The following is a 10,303-nucleotide window of genomic DNA, read 5'->3' as shown; positions in this document are numbered from 1 at the left end:
TGAATACTATCTGCCCTGAGGTAGGATCCAATGAGGAAAGTAATGTGCATGAACGTGCACTGAAAAGTGACAAATGACACAAAGATAAGAAGTAGTGATGATGATGTGTATCCTTATACACTGAATGCAGCGTCTCTCCTCCTCTGGAGACCAGGAGGATGTAAGTGCATAAGGAAGTGGATGGCATTTACGTTCCCAGGGGAGAGGCTGTGCACAAAGACATGATAAATACTCCTGCCAGCTCAAAATAAACACTGGTGTCACAAAGACACTTCTTCCAGCCCCCTGGTGTTTGGGGTCCTCCCTTTCTGTATTCCACCTCCCTGCTCTTTCTATTTCTATGGCGCCTGTCACCATGGTTTCTAGGTACTCACATAAACACATTAAGCTGAAAACAAAGCCGTATGTGGGAAGACACACTCCTTATTTCCCGAAGCTGAGCTTGGAAGAGGAGCGACCAGGTGGAACTGACTCCCCACATGATGGAATCTTGAGATTTCATGTGGGAGAAGAGAAGCAAACACCAAATATCTATCCAATGCCTGCAGGCTGTAACACCTTATTAGCTGCCTGAAGATTCAGAGTAATGATTCCGTGTGCCTTGCCCTCAAGGACTTAACAGCCTCCAAGGTAATAGCAGACTCTCCAAATACACCACTAGCTTAGGGACACTGGATTGCACCAGGGCTCGTCCTTGCCAAGGGTAGATGGTATACATACAGCTGAGAGCTCACCTGTGGAAAAACACCAGCTCAGCCCAGAAGTGAACTCTGTCTGGTCTCATACTGTGCCAGGGGCATCGGAACTAACAGATGAAAGCCATCACTATGGAGATGTGTTGAGGAGCGGGGAGGGATGAGTAAAGCCCTGCAGAATGGAGCAGGCGAAGCTTGTTCCAAACCAAGAGATGATTCCTGTATCTCATCACAGGCAGCTGGCCCCTCTTGAGCCAGAATTTGTAAAAGCCTCGAATAACATCCAAAGGGAAGTCAGATCCTTGGTTCTAGCTCCTATTCTGCCACTATGTCATTAGATAATCTAAAGTGATTACTTAACCTTGTGTGATAAATGTGGGGTTACAGACCTTCAGAGTTGGATAAAACCCTAGCACCTTGCCCATATTTTACGAACCACAAGTCAGAATATATTTGCCAAAACATCCTTATTCTGTTTCCAAGATCAAGAGGCTTTCAAAGGGGTATGGAGTGAATGTGGGCACACTGGAGTTTCTGGGACATGTGATGGTTTATAGTCACCGTCACAGGCAGAATATTGAAAATAGGACTGTTCCAGAAAGCCTGAGACAAGGGATGCAGGAATGGATGGCTTTCCAGCAGGACGTTCCTTCCCAGGGCACCACCACGTGGTCAGAAACACCTCCTTGAATATCTCCATGGGGGCTAGTTTTAATATAGAAGCAAAAAAAAAAAAAGCCACTTCCTAGTACTTTATTCCTCGGTCCCAATTTTGTCCTCTAATCCTACCCCCCAAAAAAAACATATCTTCTATTCCATGAACCTCCTGAATATTTAAAAGAGAGACTAGTCTTGGCATGCCTTCTTTATCCTAAACCAAACATCCTTAGTTACTACAGCTGTTTCTTGGTTGCCAGGCCTGTCATCTGCATGACCTTTTAGCTAACTGTATGCTAATGGATCACACATCTTTTTAGAGAGATGCTTTGACCAGAGTCATGGCACACTTTAGCCACAAGGGGAAGGTCGAGGCTCCCTTAGTCCACCCTAGGAGAGGAGGCAGCTGGAATCTGGTTGAGGGTATGGAGTTGGGCATTCTTCTGACCTCTTCCACTCTCCTTTTCAGGATCTCCATCCTGCAGAAGCACATGCCTCCAGTCAAAAGGACCAGGACTTGCCCCTTGCATGGGGATGGAACCTGCCCTTGCCAGCAGGACCAAGGTGAAGCCAGGAAAAGGAGATAGGGAGTGGCTGGCCTAGAGCTCTACTCTAGGCCAAGAGAAATAATGTGGTCGCTTTGCCAGGCCTTCTCATCAACCAAGTAAAAAGGTCAGATAAAGGGGGCCAAAGAGGTTTGTCACTTAGTTTGAGGGAAAAGGAGTGCTTGAAGCTCACCCAGACGTGAGGACTGGCCAAGACCCAGCCATCTCCACCTCCTTCCAACAGAGGAATGGTGACAACCAGCAAAGAATAAGTATACTACAGTAAGACAGTTACATCCCTTGGCCCAGGTGCTGTGCTTGCTATTAATGCAAGCAAACTTGTCATTTACCTTCTTAACCAGTTTCCCTGTTGGCTCATATCAGAACCATGGATGACAAGGAAAAATGTTTTCCTAAATAAAACTAAACCTAGGTCCTGCAAGGTTTAGCCTCAGAAGGAGAAGTCAAAGAGGAAGGGATGATTATCTAAGGAGCCCCGACTCCATCACTAACCTCTGGGTGCCCTCACTTTAGTTACCAAGTCAGTACTGCACTGGTACCCAGGGGCTACAGCCGTCTGTCCCAGCTCTAGTCTAAGAGTAGAACCACTCCTTCCCTCATCTGTTGGTTTTCTCTTGACTCTGCTAAGAACAAGTGGCATCGCCTGTATGGGGGTTGGTTCCAACGTAGCTAATTTGTCCCCGGAGTTCACAGCACTAAACCCCAATTCACTCAGTATCTGAGACACCTACACATTTGCCCAAGGGGTCTGAAACAAGTCTTCACTAATCCCTCTTGGGTCCCTCATTTCTACACCATTCTCCAGCCCTGCCCCCATGAGTCCCCTCACTGGCAATCTTGACATCCTCTATCTCTATACAAAGTGAGATCACTGGCTCTGCAGCCCACCCAAGTACGCCCTGCTCAGATCTCAGGATCAGATTTGAGAAATGTTCCTCCTCCTTAATAGAGTGACGTAATAAATGACTTCACCTTTCAGATAGGACCCTGCCTTTTCATGGAGAGGGTGCCCTTAAGCACAATAACACAGTATTCACAAAGTAAACTAGATGGCCAGTCTAGTCTTGGGCCAGGAAAGGCTCCATACACTTGGGCCTTCACTGAAGTATCTCCGGGCAGGTCTGGATGAAGGCCACCTTGGAGGGGCTGCCTTCCCTCTCTGGCACCCAGGACCTGCTTCATGTAACAGGAGGTGCCAAGCAGCACTTGGCCTGTGGCCTGCAAGCTGAAAAGGACTCAGGGAAGAGCTTCCTTCAGGATGTGCTTAGCCCCAAGGCAGTGTAAACCATAGGAAAGGAAGCATGTGCCATAGAGGGTTGCCTTCAGGTTCAGGTAGCCAATGAAGTCCTGGGAATTCACCTTGTGCAGGTAGAAAGTTACGCGGGTCTCACCGATCTTCTTGCCAGGCTAATGGAAGAGGGAGAATTGGTACCTAGGCCCCTGCTCTGATGGGGGCTGCACCTTCTGGAGCTCTGTGCCCTCTGCCAGGGCCCTAAAGTACTCTTCTGCCTCTCTGGTTGTGTCATTTTCCTCCAGCGCCAGGGGGAAGGGCTGGTCTGCCAGTCAAGGAGGTGCTCAATTCTGCGGCCAGATGCCCTTCCACACACTCTGGTCGGCATTGCTTAGTCCATAGGTCAGGGCTCTGGGGGTCATCGCACTTGCTCTTCACAAGCCTAAAATGACTGTTGTGAGGGAAAAAAATTATAGGACATAATTCCGGCTTTAATACCCTTTCTGGAAAGAGGTGAGTATACAAAGAAATGAGCATGTGCCTATATGCAAAAATACATGAATTTTAAGTGCTTGGAAATGTTTAAGGGCTCATTTTCAGAGCCCTTAGGCAAAACCACCCCCTCTTTTTTTTTTTTTTTTTTTGGCGGTACGCGGGCCTCTCACTGTTGTGGCCTCTCCTGTTGCGGAGCACAGGCTCTGGACGCGCAGGCTCAGAGACCATGGCTCACGGGCCCAGCCACTCCGCGGCATGTGGGATCTTCCCGGACCGGGGCACGAACCCGCGTCCCCTGCATTGGCACGCGGACTCTCAACCACTGCGCCACCAGGGAAGCCCAAAACCACCCGCTCTTAAATGAATTCCCACTTCTCGAAGGTGGAGCAGGTTCTGAGAGGAGCCCTGCCTCGGGCTGGGCAGGCGGCTTGGAGGGAGGGCTCACCCAGTTTCCCTGGCCGAGCCCAGATGGCCCTCCGGAGGCCTGCTCCACTCAGACAGGCGTTGAAGGGCGGCCCATCTGCCCTGGGTTTGTAACTGCGAGGACACCCCTCCGCTTCGTCCCCCGGGAGGACCGCGCGCCCCGCCGGAGGCGCCGCTGCCGGGCTTCTGGCCACCAGGTGGCGCCACGCGGCGGCCCGCGCGCCGCTCCAGCAGCGGGGGCGGGTCCGGCAACGGAGGACCCGGGGTAACTGGCCTCCTGGGCCAACCTGCCCGACCGCACCCCGGGAGCTGGGTCCCGCCAAACCCGCGCCTGGAGCCAAGGAGCACAGGCGGCTTCAGCAGAATTGCTGAACAGTCTTGTAAAAAAAAATTTCCAGCCCATCCACCACTCCCAAATCAATTTAAAAATTAAAAATAAGTTGATACGGGAAGTTGCTGGCGAAAATGTACAGAACAGCTTGGATACAGGCAACAGCAGAGGTGCTGTTTAAGAAGCAGCGTGAGTTCTGGAGTCTTGACTGCGTTCAAATCTGCTTAACGACCTTGGGCACTTTATTCAACCTGCATATCACCTCATTGCCTCATCTGCAAATGCCGGTAATTTACATAGAGCTTACCTCATGGGGTTGTTGACAGGAATTAAACGAATTGATACACTTACATACACGTGTGTGTATTTAATATATGTACAGATTAAATTATGTATACAAATTAAAATAACATGTATATCTATGCATTACATAAAATACATAATTACATATGTACATAATATAAAGTTATATGCGAAGCACACAGTGAGCACCGATAATGTTAGCTATATTTTATATTTTAGTAAGCAATTTCTATGAATTATTTTTATTTTTTATTATCTTTAAATTTTATGTATTTATTTATTTTTGGCTGCGTTGGGTCTTCGTTGCTGCGTGTGGGCTTTTCTCTAGTTGCAGTGAGCGGGGCTACTCTTCGTGGCGGTGCGCGGGCTTCTCATTGCGGTGGCTTCTCTTGTTGCAGAGCACGGGCTCTAGAGCGCAGGCTCAGTAGTTGTGGCGCAGGGGCTTAGTTGCTCCGCGGCATGTGGGATCTTCGCGGACCAGGGCTGGAACCCGTGTCCCCTGCATTGGCAGGCGTATTCTTAACCACTGACCCACCAGAGAAGCCCCGAATTATCTATTTTTAAAAACATCTTTCATTCAAACAAGACAAAGTCATACTTTCGGGGACTTTGTTAACTTTTTATATGGAAATTTTCAAACGTTTACAACAGTAGAGAAAATAATATAATGAACCCCCATGGACCTATCACCTAGTTTCAATAATTATCAACACATGGCCAGTTCTGTTTCATCTGTATCCCCACACCCTCTCCTCCAGTAAGTTGCAAATCCCAAATCTCATCTCATATCACTTCATTTGTAAATACTTGACTATTCACAGTACTTTTTAAAACTCAACGTTTATTTAATATTGTCTCTGTGCACAATCTGTTGTAGTCATCAGTCCAGAGGCTTCTCATAACACAAGAATCTTTTCCACACCAGCATCTGACACAGAAATTGGAACTGAATATTGAATCAGCAGCAGTTCCTTTGCTGGAAAAGTATTTCCACTTCTCAAGTGATGTGTTCTCTCTACAGAAGGAACATTGCTTTCAGCCCCTGGCTCCCTTCCAGTGAGAATCCAGAGACTGCTCTGTGATCCATGGTGACCCACCCCAGGCTGAATTATGGCAGTTGGGGAAGATTTCTCCTAATTAGTCAGATTCCTGCACTCAGAGCAGGATATGATCCATTTTAAGAAGGAAACCACTTTTCCAGACACTTGAAGATTTTAGGATATACACCCAATACTTCTGGGTGGCACGGGGTGGGGACCATTGGAACTACTGTCTCCTGGAGTGTTCTTTACACAATGCCAATGTCACTTTCACACTGAAAATTTAACCAAATTTTTCCCCTCAAGGCACCTTGGAAATGTGTTAACATTTTAAATTATTGACTTAAGGCGCACGCACACACACGCACACATACACACACACACACACAGTCACACACACTTTAATTTGTGGTTTAAACAGGCTAATTGGTTTCCCTCACCAAATCAGCAGTGTTATACAAACCTTAGTGCTGGCGGGGGGCGGGGGGGTTGTTTTTTGTTATGGGCATGCCACATGGCTTGTGGGATCTCGGGATCTTAGTTCCCCACCCAGGGATCGAACCTGGGCCCTCGGCAGTGAAACCGCGAAGTCCTAACCACTGGACCGCCAGGGAATTCCCTCTAGTGCTGTGTTTTTATATTTATAAAGTAGGCATCTGTCTTCCTCTCATTCTCAAAACAGGAAAAAATATGACCATGTTAAATCAAGCAGGGAGACTGTCTAGGCGTAGGGACATAATTCCCAATTCCTCCACTCTCTTTCAGCAAGCTGAATGAGTTATCATAATTACGCTTTTGACACTAGTGACCCCTTTTTCTGATCATTATTCTCCGGTCTCTGAGAGTCTTATAATGATCAGTTTCCAATTCCTACTGCCTCTGCACCTTGGGGATGAGCCTCCTTAGGGATCAAGAGAGCTGAGCAGCAGTTGACTCTCTCCTGAGTCTGTCCTTCTACCAGGCTGCCGGCGTGGAAGGCAGAGACATGGTGGGCCAGAGAGGATGTCTTAGGGACCAGGACCCTCACACGCTCCAAGAGAGGGGCAAGGAGGTGACAGTTATGTCCATGGCTGTTGGCCGATGAACTGAAGCCCAGGTCAAGAACGCCTCACGATCATTTTCTGATTTTAAGATCCAAACTTTACAACCTTGATCCTTCCAGTAGATGTAATTATGCCCTTCTTCCCATTACCATGGTGATCTGGGTACATTTCCTATGCCTTTGCATTAGATTTTTTTAAAAAAATAGATTTATTTATTTATTTATGGCTGCATTGGGTCTTCGTTGCTGCACGCAGGCTTTCTCCAGTTGTGGCGAGCGGGGGCCACTCCTCGTTGCGGTGCGCAGGCCTCTCACCGTAGTGGCCTCTCTTGTTGCGGAGCACGTGCTCCAGGCACGCGGGCGTCAGTAGTTGTGGCTCGCGGGCTCCAGAGAGCAGGCTCAGCAGCTGTGGCGCACGGGCCTAGCCGCTCCACGGCATGTGGGATCCTCCCAGACCAGGGCTCGAACCCACGTCCCCCGCACTGGCAGACGGACTCCCAACCACTGAGCCACCAGGGAAGCCTCTAGATTTTTTGATATACTTTCAGCCTCCCCACTAGATGACAAAGATCAGCTCAGTTATCTTTTAATTCCTCAGCGGCCAGCTTCGTAGAAAGTAGGTACCCAATAAACCTTAGTTAATTTGATGATTCAAATCACAGGGGCAACTTGCTATTGACTTGACTTTCCTCTCTTGAACACCATCTTTAGCATGGTACATATTGGGTTTTTTTTTTTTTATGTCATTCAAAATCACCCTGGGTTTTGTTTGTTTTTAAATACAAATGTTCCAGATCCAAAAGTTCCTTGCTAAGGGAGGGATGTGCTAGCTTGAAGGTCTACTGGGGTACTATCCACTATAAAAGCCAGGAACTACCAGAGGTAGCGCTGGTGAGAAAACACTGGTTGCAAAATGCAGCTCTTGACATCTGTCATCTATTTTCTCCTCCTTGGAGTCAGTTGCCCTCGGGTCAAAGTGGAATGGCCTGCCTTGGTCACTCACGTACAGTAAAATGTGGAAGAAAGCCAGAACTGACCTTCAGAGCTCAGCAGCATCCTTCCAGTTAGAAGCAGCCCTTCTCTGTGTGATGGCAAAGCCCTGGCAACAATGCACAAGTGGAAGGTGTTATAGCCCATGGAGTTAAGGGTTAGAAGTAGGCATCCCTCCGCTGACTGCTGCACTCTGAGGGGACCTGCTTCTCTTGCTGCCCCCACCAGCCCAGAGTTTGGCTGCCTTTCTGGATGTGTCCCTAACTATATCATTTCTTCTTCCACCCTAACCCACTAAGGCTTGCTGCATGGGACATGCTGCGTGGCATGCCCCCATCATTCATTTTCTCCAGCTGCAACAATCGCACTTCTTTTGAGAAGACTGCATACCCTCAGTAAGACAGTGTTTAAAAAAGGGCTTAGGATAGGGTTTGGGCTTGTGTTCAGTGATTCTGGGGAGGGTCCAAGGAAATGGGGCTCTGCTCTGGATTGGATGTTGTCAGGAAGCAGAGATGATCCTAGGATTGGTACCTTACTCCTTATCTAGAAGGCAGGAGGAACAAGGCAAGCCCACAGCTGTAATTGCTAAAGAAGACAAAGTCACTCATGTTACCCAGGATAGGGGAATGTTTGGTGGCCATTTTTGTGGTCTGGACAATTTCTTGGTTTTGATTACGGTCAGACATGATTCCAGAGGGGTCCTGTTTTTGTCTTGATCCATCAGGGTCACAGAGTAGTTTTCTCCGATACAGATGTTCAGTGAGACTGTTTGTGTTTAAGCAGAGTGCGCCCCAGACTGGCCAACAGTGGTGGGCCGGCTGCCTTTCCCTTTCTCACTCTCGCTCCAATCTCTCTCGCTACCGCCGGCGTTATGGTTCACAGTTTGATGTCCCCGATCTCCATCCCTCCTTCCAGCCCCGGCTGGACCCTGGGCCCTTTCCCTTCACTGAATTTCTGCCTTCCCCACACGACTTGGCATTCATGGTGTGTGGGCCTGCCCGCGGAGGCGGATCCCACATAGAGGGCCCAGGCATTTCTGAAGAGTGGGACCAGCCTGGGAGGGCTGATGGGCTCGCGGAGCCCAGGCGGGCCCCCATGGTGACCACCCAGCAAAGGGTGATGGGGAAGGGGGAGGAAAGGCATTCCCCTTCCCCAACAAAGGCGCTGCTGGGATTTCGGGAATCCGAGGGAACAGGGTGTCACCTTGCAGCTCTGGCAGAGGGCTGAGCATGGACAGCGCCCCCTCAGGGCAGGCATCTGCCTCGGAGCTGTGCTAAGGCCCCTTCCCAAATAGAAGAGGGCTGGCCCTGAAGTCACCCGGTGAGTTTTAGTGCAGAGCTGGGGGTACTGCAGAGTGAAAGATGGAACCGTATGAGCCAACATACGTCCACACACTGGTGAGGCCTGAGGAAACAAAGGTTATGCTTTTTGTTTGTTTTACAAAAGCACTTAAAAAAATCATAATACACACTTATTGTAACAATTTAAGCAAATTGAATTACAGAAAAATAAAAAAATAAAAGTAATTCCCTCTTCCTCCTCTGTCCAACCCCACCCTCTTAAAGTAACTGGTGGCAGGATGTTGGTGTGTATCATTCCATACTTTTATTATACAAACACAGAATTGCCTATTTAGAGTCTCAGTTTTGCTTTTATAAAAACATGATCATTCCCTTCATATTGTTCAATGCTTGCTTATTTTCACTTGACAATATGTCTTCTACACCTTTCCAAGTCAATACATATAAATGTGATTCGTTCTATTTGATGATTACATAGTTTTCCATAGAATGGATGCACCATGATTTACTAAATCAGCCCATTATCAATTCTGGCTCATGGTTATGTCTTATCAGCTTTGTTTGATGATTGTTTCCCCTGGGATAGTCTTATTTTAGTTGTAGTCTCCCAAATAACACAGAGCACATCTTAAATACAAATTTCCTCCCTAGAACCTAACACATCACTGCCTACACCATCTCACATTTGACGTGACATGAATATTTTTTTAATTTTGGAAATGCTCATAATGTCTTCTTCTCATTTGCTAAAAGAAAAACAGTTCTTAGGGTGAGAGGCTCATATTTGGCACACTTACTGAGCAGGAGGAGATAATTTTTAATTTCCTAATCCCATATGGTACAATTTTTCTCCATATGTCAACCTACCTCCCAACACGTGCCTCCTATTTTCCCATGGAAATATCCTCGTATCACTATAGAAAACATTTAACTTCTACCTGCATACCATAAAATTATTCAAGTTTCAGAATGAGGCTTCCTAATCCAACACCCTCATTTTAAAGATGAATAAAGTGAGGCTTGGAGGGATTAATAATTTGGCTGAAGTCACATACTTAGCAAAGTAGTTGGGGCTAGGAGTAGCCACTGGAGGGTTCTCTCCACTGCAGGAGACAACCCTTCCAGGGCTTGGGGTGGTTGAAGCACAGTGCATAGGCAATGGTATTTTTATGTGTGGAGGATTTAAAGGGAGATCACTAATTTTTCTCAAAGACTTTTAAACAAATAAC

Source organism: Hyperoodon ampullatus, assembly GCF_949752795.1.
Source record: "Hyperoodon ampullatus genome assembly, chromosome: 15".
Classification (NCBI taxonomy): domain Eukaryota; kingdom Metazoa; phylum Chordata; class Mammalia; order Artiodactyla; family Ziphiidae; genus Hyperoodon; species Hyperoodon ampullatus.
The sequence above is the reverse complement of the archived record's forward strand: the minus strand, read 5'-3'. Positions refer to the sequence as shown.